This window comes from Vombatus ursinus, unplaced genomic scaffold (assembly GCF_900497805.2).
Source record: "Vombatus ursinus unplaced genomic scaffold, bare-nosed wombat genome assembly UNPS02014830.1, whole genome shotgun sequence".
Lineage (NCBI taxonomy): Eukaryota > Metazoa > Chordata > Mammalia > Diprotodontia > Vombatidae > Vombatus > Vombatus ursinus.
Genome location: NW_020954608.1, coordinates 42,868,377 through 42,880,286, shown reverse-complemented (window position 1 = coordinate 42,880,286; position 11,910 = coordinate 42,868,377).

Below are 11,910 nucleotides of genomic sequence, written 5' to 3'. Positions count from 1 at the left end.
TCTGTAGTTTGGGCAATTTTTAGAATTATTTGCATTTCTTTAAAATATCTAGATGGTTCATGTTATGGATTCCATATGTCTCTTCCTTTCCTGTCTTTTCAACAAATGAAACTTCAGTTCATGAAAACAAAGCCTACGGAAACTGCCTGGACTTCAAGTTTCGAAATCTTTCCAGTTTCATGTCTTATTAAGCCACATTAGAAGTGATATACATTTATTTTGACAAAATACACAAAAGAGCTTTCCATGTGGTTAAGACTTTTAAAAAAAGAAAACTGTGTGTTTTGTCAATTCTGGAAATATGGGAGAATAAGGCAACATGTCAAGGAGAACAGTTAGCATTGGAGGCTACTCCAAGGTGTTAAATATCTGTTTAGATAAGGGAGTAGGGTTGGGAAGCATGGTAAAACAAAACATCCAAAAATCAACTGGCATCAAATAAATACATTAGTAATAATATTTTCTAGTTCCTTTGGGGATGTTTTATTGTTTTTAAAGAAATGGGAATTAATGTAGTAAAATAGGAAATGGTGAGGTTAATATTCACTGCAAAAGTGATATTACTACATAGAGCTTTGAATAAGATGAATTTTTTTTAACATAGTAAAGAAGAATGTTATGGTCATAGTTCAATCATTCCTATTATAGCATATATAGCAATGTAATTGGTCAGTAAGCACTTAATTAATTACATAAATCATTATATGAAAGCACATAGATGATCACACAAAAACATATTTTATACTATTATTTCACCAGGTTCCTTCAAAGTGAATGTTTTTCATTGTTAAATGATTTGAATGTAAAACACATACTTTGGTCCTTCCCTCTGTGGCTTACCTTTGTGATGAGGAGCTAAAGATAAGGGTGAGGGTAGAAGTGTTGAGTTATACCACTCAAAGAGGAGGTACTTTGGACAAAGCATAGGAGTAAGAGGGATATGACATCTCTCTCAGTTACTGGAGATTTGAACCGAAGGGCTCAAGGTGGTAGACATCAGGCTGGAATCCCATCAGGTTCTCCTTTACCAGTGCCTATCACTGTCTTACTCTGCTCTGTTGAATGACTGATTGATGTTCTATCCATTAGATTGTAAGCTCCTTGAGGGCAGGGAATGCCTTCTGTCTCTTTTTGTATCCCCAGCTCTTAGCACAATGCCTGGTACATAGTAGAAACTTTATAAATGTTTGATTGATTTTTTTATTCAAAGGGGATGGATCACATATCCACTAGGATCATGAGATTTTCTAGCACCTTATGCTTCCTGTTGACTAGGAGCATTTTAGTGGCTATTAATGCCAACCTATTGGTTAAATGTAGGGCTTATTTGGGAAATCAGGGTGAGGTAGTGAATAGAAAAACTTTGAATTAAGAAAATCTGGGTTCCAGTACTGCCTCTGATACATATTGGCATATGACACCCTTGGCAAGTCGCCTAGCTCAATGCCTTAGACCACTCTCTAATATAAGGTTTATTAACTTTTTTTTGTTGTTGGTCATGGATTCCTTAGAGTCTAGGAATCCCAGGTTCAGAACTCCTGCTTTAAGGGTTATAGAGATTTTAAATAATTTAGTTAATTACAGCTATGCTAATCTACATTGGCAGAGGCAGTCCTCACTGGCAGCTCCTTATTCCAAAAAAAATTACAGAATTAGTCAGAAGAGACAAGCCTACAGATCCTTAGATTTCTATAGACTTCCCTGAAACTTTTCTTTTTTAATATTTGCCATTTTTGAAAGATTTTTCCCTTTTTGTTTGCTTTTTTTCCTACTCAGAAACCTTTTCTGAATTGAACTGTTTCATTCCATTATACGTTGAATTTATGCTAATGCCTTAATCTTATGTTAAAAAAAATGTAGCTTGTATTGGTGCATAGTATTTTTAATTTTATCCTAATGAGTAAGATTTAATAAGATTTAATATTCTTATTTTATGCGAAAGATAAAAAGTTGCTATTGTGTGATTAAGTAATGTTCTTTGTTGCATTGCAACGTATGCTAAAATTAGTGAGGATGTTAAAAACTTCCAGCACTGATGTGAGGCTTTTAAATTAAATTTCCTTCAAGGACTTTGCATGCTAGGAGTGTCTAATGGTACTGATAACAAAGCTATTGAGGTGGTACTGAATTGGGCTATGGACAATTTGGTGTAAATGCAAAGTTCTTATTAAACATCACAGGGAAACCAAGAGAGCCTGTTTGTAGCTGTAGGTTACCTGCCTTAGTGGCATATTCTAGCATCTACAGGGACAAAATCTGGAAACTAGTTATTAAATTCCTCAGTTGAAGAAGAGATGGAAATAAGACTCAAGTCTTTCCTGCAAAGAGAAGGAATATGAAGGTGCTGTGCAATGTATATATGAGAGAAAATTGACATTAGATTGTAAGCTCCTTGAGGGCAGGGACTATCTTTTGCCTCATTTTGTATTCCCAGAACTTAGTACAGTGCTTGGTGCATAGGAGATGCTTAATGAATGTTTATTGATTGATTAATTTATCTGGAAGCAGAGGACAATCTGGATGCAAGATAGAGCAAGAACTTTATTATGGCAAACAAGATGGGTGAGGAACTAGATAGGACATGCCACAGAGGGACTGTAGCACTGGCAAAGGACCGAAATGGAGAAATGGAGAAGACTGAACAGTTTCTAGGAACCAGTTTTTGATCTGGTGTGTAGTATGAAATATAAAGACCCTCAAGTATTTCAATGTTTGGGAAGGCTAGACAAAAAATTTGGCATTGGCATGAGTACTAACAAGCCTTTTGAGAAGTTAGTTGTATTCCTTGGATAACAGGAGCAATGAACAAGTAACCACAAAGACTCCAAGAAGAGACTACTCACCATTTGCAGTGGGACTATCACAGCTTAATAACAGCTTAGATAGAGTTGTCAAACTCATGGTGAGCAAAACTCTCAAGTGCACCAGAACCGGATTAAAATATAATTGGGATACACCATTGGTGGAGCTGCAAATGAGTCCAAAAATTCTGGAAAGCTATATGGAACTATCACCAAGAAACTATTAAATTGTACATACCCTTTGACCCAGTGATATTGATACTGCATCTATACTCCAAAATGATCAAAGAAAGGGGAAAAGGACAAAAGTATTTACAGTAGCTCTTTTTGTGGTGGCAAAAATTTAGAAATTGAAGGGAAACCATCAGTTGGAGAATATGTATATGAATGTGATGAAATACTATTATGCTATAAAAATGATGAATGGGATCGTTTAAAAAAAACTGAGAAAACCTATATGAAATGATGCAAAACGAACTGAGCAGAACCAAAACAATCTATACAATGACATCAGTGTTGTAAAGATAATCAACTTGGAAAGACTCAGTAACTCTGATTGACATAATGATCCATCCTAATTTCAAAGGACTCATGAAGAAACAGGATATTCACTTCCAGATAGAGAACTGATGTACTCAGAGTACAGACTGAAGCATATTTTTTTCCTATTTATTTTTTTTCTGAATATGGCTAATGTGGAAATTTGTTTTGCACAACTATACATATTTGTAGTGGGTTTTCTTTTTCTTGTCTTCTGAATAGGTGGGGAAAGTGGGACAGGGAGGGAGAGGATTTGGACCTTAAAAAGAGAATAAAAAGTGGCTCTGTGCTTTAAAAAAATACAAATAAATATGCTGAGAAATATAATTGGGATATGTTTAACAAAATAAATAAAAAAACAGTATAACATAGATAATGTTAATTTGTGGTTTTCTAAGTTAATATGAGGCCTGCAGGAATCTGTTTCTATTTGAGCTTGACATTAATGGTAGATGACTAACTCAGATGAGGAGAGATGTGGGATATAGCATATGAGTTGGGAAGTCAACTGAGTCTATTCTGGTTTCAAGGAGAATTCTGTTCAGATAGGGAGAAAAGGTTAAATGCAGGTGCAGCTCCTTTCTATCCTAACACTTACCTATGGAGATGCCTGGGGAACAGAGAGCAGCTGTAAAGCTGGAGAAAGGGATAGGCAACCTAGGCCATCCACAAGCTAAGGAATGGGATTAATGCTTGGACGTTTGTGGAGGCTGCTAGTCAGGTTAGCCTCTCTACAAGCACAGGAGATCATGGTAGAAGTGCCAGGTCTAGTCCAGTGACGAGTATTTATTAAGCACCTACGGTGTGCCAGGCACTATACTAAGTACTTGGGATACAAAAAAAAAAAAAAATACAAAAGACACACTCTGCCTTAAAGGAGCTCATGGTCTGATGAAGGAGATAATATGCAAACAAAAATGTACAAACAAGATACATTTGTTGTTGTTTAGTCTATCAGTCATGTCCAACTCTTTGTGACCCCTTTGGGACTTTCTTGGTAAAGACACTGGAGTGGTTTGCCATTTCCTTTTCCAGCACATTTTACAGATGAGGAAACTGAGGCAAACAGGATTAAGTGACTTGCCCAGGGTCACACAGCTAATAAGTGTCTGAGGTTGGATTTGAACTTAGTCCTCCTGACTCCCAGACCAATACTCTATCCACTGTACCACCTAGCTGTCATGCATACATGATAAACTGGAGATAATCAGCCAAATCTCCTACAGAAGAAAGAATTTGAGCTGAGTATTGAAGGAAGCCAGAAAAATCAGGATGCAGAGGTGGCAGAGAGAGCATTCTAGTCATGTGGAACAGTTAATGAAAACCATGAAGTCAGGGGATCAAATGTTGTGAGAGGAACAGAAAGATAGCCATTGTTGCTGGATCATAGAATACCTTGAGAGGAGTAAACTGGAAGAAGCCTTGAAAGGTAGGAAGGGGCCAGGTTGTGAATATAACACAGTGAAGATTTTACAAAGAAATATTTACTTCAAAAGGTATGGTCACAAATACACAAACTTTCTCCCCCAGTCCTAGTAAATCCTAGTAAATGTTGTCTTTCTTGGAAACAGGTACACATGATTTTATACTAGTTCAATAAAAGGGTGCAGACCTTGAATTTTTTTAAAATTTAAAACTTATTTTAAATTGTATTAAAATACATTTTATCAATTCCCCTTGACAACAGTCATCTCAAACTTCTCTCCAGATTCAACTCTTCCCTGAGACAAAGCGAAATTACGAAGCAAAAACATTCAATAGCGACTCTGTCTGATGGGGTATATACAACATTCAATCCTAGCAACCTCTGGCCTCTCTGGCAAGATGATGGAGTAATATTTTATCATCTGATCTTTGGAAGTTTCAATAATTTTTCTGTTATGCAGAGTTGGACTTTCTTTTAGTAATCTGTTAATTTATATTGTTGTAGTCATTATGTATATTATTCTCTTGGTTCAGCTGATCTTGCTCTGTAACATTTAATATACATCTTCCCATGCTTCTCTGAATTTCTCAGCCACTATTCCTTACTGTATAATAACATTCTATGACATATTCCAATTTTGTTTTAATTTTTTACTACCACAATAGCAAAATAATTGCTACAAATAGTTAAAAATAATTATAAAGGGTTGCTATAAATATTTTTGTATATATTGGATCTTTGCTTCTTTCTTTGACTTCCTTGCTTAATAGTGACACAAAGAGTATGGACAGTTTATTTACTTTTCTTATATAATTTCAAACTGATATTCATAATGATTTGGCCATTTTATAACTCTACCAACTCCACCACCATTATACATTGGGTTCCCATATCCCCTTTAACATTGGTCATTCCCATGTTTCGTCATCTTTGCCAATTTTCATTGGTATGAGGTGAATCCTTAGTTTTTTAAATATGCCATTATATGCTATATTTATCTTGCTTTTAGTGATTTGTATTATGTTTTCTTGTAACTATTTATAGTTTGATTCTTTTGTGGAAAACTACTCATGTTCTTTGATGATTTTGCTGTTGATAAATAGGTGTTGGTGTTATACATTTGTGTCAATTCCCTCTGTATCTTGGATATGAGACTTTTATTGGTGATACTGGAAGCAACCATTTTTCCTACTCTACTATTTCACTTTACATTTTCTCTTTATTTGTAAAAAATCTTTTTTATGTAGTTGAAATTATCTATTTTTTTCTTTCATAATTTCCTCTTCCTCTTTTTTTGGATAAAAATTCATTTCCTAGACATAATTATGAAAGATACCTGATTGTATTGTCTTCTAACTATTTTTATGGTGTAACCTTTTATATTTCAGATATGTATTCATTTTAAGCTTACCGTGATATATGTTGTAAGATGCTGACCTAAGTCTAATTACTGCCAAGATTGCTTTCCAGTTTTCCTAGCAGCTCTTATAAAAGTCAGTCTAATAATATATGTTGTTGGATTCATGAAACATAGGTCTATTGCTTTTGATTGTTTCTCTTATTCCTATTCTCTGAACTAACTTTTCTATTTCCTAATCAGTACTAAAATAATTTTGATGAATATTATTTCAAAATATAGTTTAAATTCTGGGAATATTATGCCTTCTTCATTTCTACTTTTTCTCATTATTTCCCTTCTGATTCTAGACCTCTCGTACTTCTAAATAATTTTTTTATTATTGTTTTGTCCAGTTCTAAAAAAGCATTCCTTTAATAATTTGATTGGTATAGTACTAAATCATTAAAATAATTTCAGTAGTATTATTTTTATTATATTGGCATGGTCCAACCATGGTGACTAGTCCTCTCATTACTTAAGCCTTCCTACAGTTCTACAAAGAATGTTTTGTATTTTTATGTAAATCTTGTGTATGTCTTACAGGGCAGCTAGGAGGTGCAGTGGATAAAGCACAGGGCCTAGAGTTAGGAAAACCTGGGTTCAAATCTGGCCTCAGACACTTACTAGCTGTGTGGCCCTAGGCAAGTCACTTAACCTTGTTTGACTCAGTTTCCTCATCTATAAAATGAGCTGGAGAAAGAAACAGAAAACCACTCCAGTATCTTTGCCACAAAAACCCCAAATAGAGTCACAAAGAGCTGGACACGACTGACAAGACTTAACAACATGTCTTAGTAGGTGTGTTTTGTACTTTATAAATCCCTCCCCCCTCCCCTGCACAATGGAATATCTCTAATTATAATTTCTGTCTGTTGTTGTTAGCACTGTATAAAATTGCTGATTTTTTGGTGAATGACTTTGGATTCTTAAGATATATTATTAAGCAATAATAATGGCGAACAATCATAATTATAAGCCTTATTGTCAGACTCATATGTAGACTCAGGTTAATTTTTTTTAATAATTACTTTATGGACTATGTAAATTAAATAACTGAAGTTGAATAATGCACTTATTCTATCCAACTGATTTTGAAGAAATTTTAGTTGGAAATGTTTACATATATGTATACATATGTTCAAGTTCATGTGAGACTAAATGTTTAATTGTAGGTATTGGGATAGTAACATTTTATTTTAAAATCTGGACCTTTCCTATGCCTAACTTTACCACAAACTTCTGTGTTAACTTGAAAGTTACATTTTCACTTTCTCTCTCCTTTCTATTTAAAAAAATAACTATCCTAGATATAAAATGTTAAAGTCTTCTAAGAGTTTTCCTTATAATAGCACTGTGAGGTACGTGGTACATACACATCCTGATTTTCTAAATGAGGAAACTGCCTCATAGAGGTGAAGTAACCTGCCTGGAAGGATACAATTAGGAAGGGTTGGCTGGCTCTGTAACTTGCATCTTGGTATTCTGGTCACCCCACGATTACAATCTTTCTTTTTACCCATACTGCACATTTAGGAAGGTATTCTTTTTGCCTGAAGTTTCAGAAGTTCAATTTGTGCTTATACTATCATTTTATTTTACTTTCCTGCTACAGCTTGAATTATAGATGCCTAAGTGTGGGTGTTGCTTTAATAAATTAATCAGTCATTGCTCCTCACTTAACCTTGATCAGGTGAAAACAGCTTCAATCAATCAATCAAAAATATTTCAATTAGACGTGATAGAAAGTCTCTTGGGATTAGTTGAATATCTATGGGGACTTGAATAAAACTAGCAAGCTTGTTTGGAATTTGGATTTGGGCATATGGCAGCTTAGAGGTGTGAGCCTTTTCTTTTCACTAAGCTCCAGAAAAGGAATCATTTGGGGTGGAGGACAGGATGACAATGCTTTAGCTTTCCTCCCCACCTTTGGTCAAGGAAGGACTTGTGAACTTGGTTGCTCTCCTGTTCGCACAAACCTTCAGTATAGGGGCTCTGTTAAAGAAGATCCAAAAGTTATGTGGATCTTAGTTTTATCTCAGTACGAGATTCTTTGGATCTTATACAAATGAAAGAGGGTAAAAAGGAAAAAATATCAACAGTTCAAAAAAAAGGGAAAAAAATCCACAGGTTCAAAGCTGGAGGCATCACACTCTACCTCAATCTCTTCTTATAACTTCCTGCTTTTATTATGTATAAATATCTGGAAACATTCCTCTCTATATTACTTTATTATCTATTCCTTATGCAAAATGTGCCCTGCAGAGTATTTCTTTTTTTGCATTGGAAAAATACTCCATTGTGGAGATGGAGCTATTTGGGTTCAAAATTTTAATCAGTAGTTGAGGGTGTAAGATATATAGCTAATTGAACTGATAGCCTTGGTAGAAGGTCTGATTTTCCAATACAAGCCTTGGGAGTTAGTTGTAGTACTAGAATAACTGTCTCTCAGTGGAGTAATAAGGACTCATTTTCTGACAAGGCACCTAATTAAAGACTTAATATTAAAGTAATTTAAATTTTTTTTTTTTTAGGCAATTGGGGTTAAGTGATTTGCCCAGGGTCACACAGCTAGTAAGTGTCAAGTGTTTGGTCAGAGGTTGGATTTGAACTCAGGTCCTCCTGACTTTGGGGCCGGTGCTCTATCCACTGCGCCATCTAGCTGCCCCTAAAGTAATTTAATTTTTAAAATGGGCTTTTCAGTTATCAAATTGTTTGCTATCACAGAACTGGAATCCAATTCAATAATCATCTATTAAAGGTCTACTGTGTACAAGGCATTGAGCCAGGCACTGGGAAATACAAAGGGAAAAATGAGAACTGTCTGAAACAAATATAAAAACCCAACATGTAGCAGGTAAGTACATACAAAATATTTGGACTGGGCTGGGGTGGAGGAAAGAGGGAAAAGGGAGAAGGAGTAAGGAGGGAAGGAGGGTGGTTGCAAATGCTAACAACTTGGCAAGGATCAGAAAGGCCTTATATAAGAAGTGATACCTGGGCTGAGCTTTAAATGGGGCAAGGGAGTCCAAGAGCTGGAGGTGAGGAGGAAGAGCTTTTCAAGCCGAGGGTACAGCATATCCAAAGGCAGAGAGGTGGGAGATGGAAAGTTGTATCTAGGAACAACTTGTACATAAATTTGGAAGTAACTTAGGTTGCATGAAGGGAAGTAATATGAAGTAAACTCAGAAAGATAGCTTGAAGTCAGCTTGTGAAAGGCTTTAAATGCCAAAGAGAAACATTTCTATTTTATCTAAAGGCAATAAGGAGCTACTGAAGCTTTTTGAGCAGAGGAGTGACATGGTCAGATCTGTGCTTTAAAAATATAACTTTTGAAGAAAGAAGAAAACACATTACCAGCATCAAAAATAAAAGTGTGAAATCACCACCAATGAAGAGAAAATTAAAGCAATAATTAGGAGCTACTTTGTCTAATTATATGCCAATAAATCTAACAATCTAAGCTAAATGGATGAATATTTACAAAAATGTAAATTTCCCAGATTAACAGAAGAGGAAATAGAACACTTAAAAAACCTATCTTAGAAAAAGAAATTGAACAAGCCATCAATGAACTCCCTAGGAAAAAAATCCCCAGGGCCAGATGGATTCACAAGTGAATTCTATTAAACATTTAAAGAAAAATTAATTCCAATACTATATAAACTATTTGGAAAAATAGGCAAAGGAATCCTACCAAATGAAGAAGGAACCCTACAAATATGGTGCTGATAATAAACGAGGAAGAGCCAGACAGAGTAAGAAAACTATAGACCAATTTCCCTAATGAATAGTAATGCAAAAAATTTAAATAAAAATACTAGCAAGGACATTATAGCAATATATCACAAGAAGCATACACTACGACCAGGTGGGATTTATATCAGGAATGCAGAGCTGGTTCAATATTAGGAAAACTTCCAGCATAATTGATCATATCACAAAATCAACAGAAATCATATGATTATTTCAATAGGTACAGAAAAAGCTTTTGACAAAATACAGTACCCATTCCTATTAAAAACATTAGCGGGCATTTTCACACAAATAAATTCAAACCTAAACAACTGGAAAAATATAAGTTGCTCATGGGTAGGCTGAGTCAATATAACAGAAATGACAATTCTGCCTAAATCAGTTAACTTATTCAGTGCCATACCAAACTACCAAAAAATTGTTTATAGAGCTAAAAGAATAATAAAATTTATCTGGAAGAACAAAAGGTCAAGAGTATCAAGGTAATTCATGAGAAAATGCAAAGGAAGGTGGCCTAGTTGTAAGAGATTCCAAACTATATTATAAAGTGGGAACCATCAAAATTATCTAGTTTTGACTAAGACATAGAGTGGTGGATCAGTGGAATAGATTAGGTACACAAGACAGAGTAGTAAATGACCATAGTAATTCAGTATTTGATACACACAAAGACCCCAGCTTCTGAGATAAGAACTCACTATTTGACAAAAACTGCTGGGAAAACTGGAAAATAATATGGCACAGACCAACATCCTACACCAAATACCAAGAAAAGGTCAAAATGGGTACATGATTTAGACATAAAGGATTTTAGCATAAGCAAATTAGGGGAGCAAGGAATAGTTTACCTGTCGGATATATGGAGAAGGGAAGAAGTTATGACCAAACAAGAGATAGAGAGCATTACAAAATGTAAAATGGATAATTTTGATTATATTAAATTAAATTTTTTTTGCACAAACAAAACCAATGTAACCAAGATTAGAATGAAACCAGAAAGCTGGAAAAAAATTTTACATCAAGTGTCTCTGATAAAGGACTCATTTCTAAAATATGTAGAGAACCAAGTCAAATTTGTAAGAATACAAGTCATTCCCTAGTTGATAAATGGTCAAAGGATATGAATAGGCAATTTGCAGATGAAGAAATCAAAGTTATCTATAGTCACATGAAAAAACACTCTAAATCACTACTGATTAGAGAAATGCAAATTAAGACAACCCCAACTGAAGTACTACCCCACACTCATCAGATTGTCTAGTATGACAGAAAAGGAAAATGATAAATGTTGGAGGTGATATGGGAAAATTGGGACGTTAATGCATTGTTGATAGAGTTGTGAACTGATCTAACCATCCTGGAGAGCAATTTGGCACTATGCCCAAAGGCTTATAAAATTGTGCATATCCTTTTATCCAGCGATACCACTATTAGGCAAGTATCCTAAAAAGATTAAAAAAAAAGGGAAAAGGACCAATTTGTACAAAAATGTTTATAGAAGCTTTTTGTAGTGTAGATGTATTTTAGTATCATTGAGTCAAAAAAAGAAAATAAGGTTAATCAGCATGACTTGTTCTTCATGCTAACTGCTTCTGTTTCTATCTTTTTTTCTAGCCATAACTTTAGTAATTTGATATAGAATATTTGCTAGAACTGAAGTCAGGGTTATTGGCCTATAGTCTGTAGACTATATGCTCGTGACATTTACCCTTCTACAATAATCCTTTTCATTGTTCATGATCTTTAAATGCTCTCTAAAAGTAGCTCAGCGATCACATTTATTCTTTTAGGAGTCTACATGTATTTCTATACCAAATTGTATGTTCAACCTTACTTTGTCTGAATTGGGTAAGTTTCATGTGATGCATACTCCCCTTACTTCTATATTTATATATTCTTCTTCTCATACACCCTAATTATAGGAAATAGCAAGTTCTACCTCTTCTTTTTCCTTTCTGTCCTAATGTATTCTTTTTACCCTCTCTTTTTTT